The following is a 2500-nucleotide window of genomic DNA, read 5'->3' on the forward strand; positions in this document are numbered from 1 at the left end:
GAAAAATAACAATACGGGACTCTATTGAGGCCCCGTAATTGGAATGAGTACAATTTAAATCCTTTAACGAGGATCTATTGGAGGGCAAGTCTGGTGCCAGCAGCCGCGGTAATTCCAGCTCCAATAGCGTATATTAAAGTTGCTGCGGTTAAAAAGCTCGTAGTTGGATTTCAGTCGAACCTATGGGGTCCACTGATTAAAGGGTTAGATGGTGATGTTAGGTTTCTTGCTTGTGTCTACGGATGCTAGCTTGAACCTTCATTCCTCTTTCCTGGTGGTTACATTCATAGTGTTTAGACAGAAAATTGCTCGATATTTGCTATCAATGCTCTTTACCGAGTGTTGATTCAAGCGATCGAGACTTTTACCTTGAAAAAATCAGAGTGCTCAAAGCAGGCGTCCAAAACCTCGAAAGAGGTGCCTAAAAACGGTATGGTCAACCATCTATATGATGCGTACCACTACCTTAACTTGAATGATCTTGCATGGAATAATGGAATAGGACCTTGGTTCTATTTTGTTGGTCTTAAGAATCCAAGGTAATGATTAAGAGGGACAGACGGGGGCATTTGTATTGCGGCGCTAGAGGTGAAATTCTTGGACCGTCGCAAGACAAACTACAGCGAAAGCATTTGCCAAGAATGTTTTCATTAATCAAGAACGAAAGTTAGAGGTTCGAAGGCGATCAGATACCGCCCTAGTTCTAACCATAAACGATGCCAACCAGCGATCATTCTGAGTAACTAATTTCATGACTCGAATGGAAGCTTCCGGGAAACCAAAGTTTTTGGGTTCCGGGGGAAGTATGGTTGCAAAGCTGAAACTTAAAGGAATTGACGGAAGGGCACCACCAGGAGTGGAGCTTGCGGCTTAATTTGACTCAACACGGGAAAACTCACCCGGCCCGGACACTGAGAGGATTGACAGATTGAGAGCTCTTTCTTGATTCAGTGGGTGGTGGTGCATGGCCGTTCTTAGTTGGTGGAGTGATTTGTCTGGTTAATTCCGATAACGAACGAGACTCTAGCCTACTAAATAGACTTGCAGTTTACACTGCAGTACTCCCCCTTAGTCAACCTGTGGGTGGTAGTATCTCTTGATGGTTTCGGCTGTTGAGGGCTCTGCTGCTATTAGCCTACAGAATTGGCTAGGGTAAGGATGCTGTAGCACTGTAAGGACTTCTTAGAGGGACAAGCGGCGCTCGCAGCCGCACGAAACAGAGCAATAACAGGTCTGTGATGCCCTTAGATGTCCGGGGCCGCACGCGTGCTACACTGAAGTGGTCATCGTGCATACTGTTTCCTGCTCCGAAAGGAGTGGGTAACCGCTTGAACCCATTTCGTGATGGGGATTGGGCATTGTAATTATTGCCCATGAACGAGGAATTCCCAGTAAGCGTGAGTCATTAGCTTGCGTTGATTACGTCCCTGCCCTTTGTACACACCGCCCGTCGCTACTACCGATTGAATGATTTAGTGAGGACTTCGGACTGGTCAATCCAGACCATTGGGAAACTAGTGGTCGGATTGTGCTGGAAAGATGTTCAAACTTGATCATTTAGAGGAAGTAAAAGTCGTAACAAGGTTTCCGTAGGTGAACCTGCGGAAGGATCATTAACGTATTACCCTCTTATTATAAGAGAAATACAACCTTCAAACAATCAAACACTCTGCATAGTGATATTGTAGATGCTAATATGGTGAATGCAATTGAATTGTATTTGCATTAGAGTCGCAATTGTGAATGTTTAATGCAAACATTTAGCCATTGCAACATGATTCTAACTTGCATTACATTCGTTCATTCATACATCCATCTTTCATTATCCAATGCAACAAAGAGTGAGGGTTATCTAACGATAGCCATAATTTCTTTTTGCAAAACAATTGTAGTTTATAATGAAAAGCCTGTCTTGCTACATACTTGGTACCTGTTCAAGTCTTCAGCTTATGCTGACGGCAAGGTTTAAAGAAGGAAGTTTTACACTTCTTCGCCTAACTAAGTAAAGACAACTATGGTTTTTATAAACTGCATACAATTGTTTTCAAACCCTCTCAATGCAGATTTAGGATACTTATTAAAAGTCCCACGGTGGCAAAGATACATCTTCAAGCGGTGGATCACTCGAATTACCAATCGATGAAGAACGTAGCTAGCTACGATAATCGGTGCGAATTGCAGGACACGCCGAGCACTTGAGCTTCCAACGCACATTGCGGCTTTCGGGTCTTTTCCGAGGTCACATCTGTCTGAGAGTTGAGATGTAAAATAATCAACAAAACACTTGCATACTACCATATATGCATTGTTTTGAGAGGATTGTATATTTATATGCATGAATCTTGATGTTTTATTCCTTTTCTTAATTGCAATTCGTTGCAATTTAGTAAGGAGAATCTCAAATCTACTTGTTTCACATGATAAATTTTGTGTACAATGCATATTTCATCTCTGCAAGCAGTATATATGAATAGATACTAGCATGAGATTCTAAGGTTAG

The 2500-nt window shown here is 42.3% G+C and overlaps 2 non-coding genes across 2 annotated transcripts in view; both read left to right on the forward strand.

Moving 5' to 3' along the window:
• Positions 1-1616, forward strand: part of LOC149093094 (small subunit ribosomal RNA) — a 2170-nt gene extending 554 nt beyond the window's left edge. Inside the window, exon 1 of the ribosomal RNA XR_016200402.1 lies at positions 1-1616. This exon is cut by the window's left edge and continues 554 nt beyond it. This is a non-coding gene — a ribosomal RNA (small subunit ribosomal RNA).
• A 488-nt stretch (positions 1617-2104) lies between these two features.
• On the forward strand, positions 2105-2259 carry LOC149093095 (5.8S ribosomal RNA). The gene has a single exon (XR_016200342.1). It is a non-coding gene; the product is annotated as a 5.8S ribosomal RNA (ribosomal RNA).
• The last annotated feature ends 241 nt before the right edge of the window (positions 2260-2500 follow it).

The sequence above is a fragment of the Tetranychus urticae genome, unplaced genomic scaffold (genome assembly GCF_039701765.1).
Source record: "Tetranychus urticae isolate SD_2017Ah unplaced genomic scaffold, NJAU_TeUrti_SD_1.0 Scaffold_4, whole genome shotgun sequence".
Classification (NCBI taxonomy): Eukaryota; Metazoa; Arthropoda; class Arachnida; order Trombidiformes; family Tetranychidae; genus Tetranychus; species Tetranychus urticae.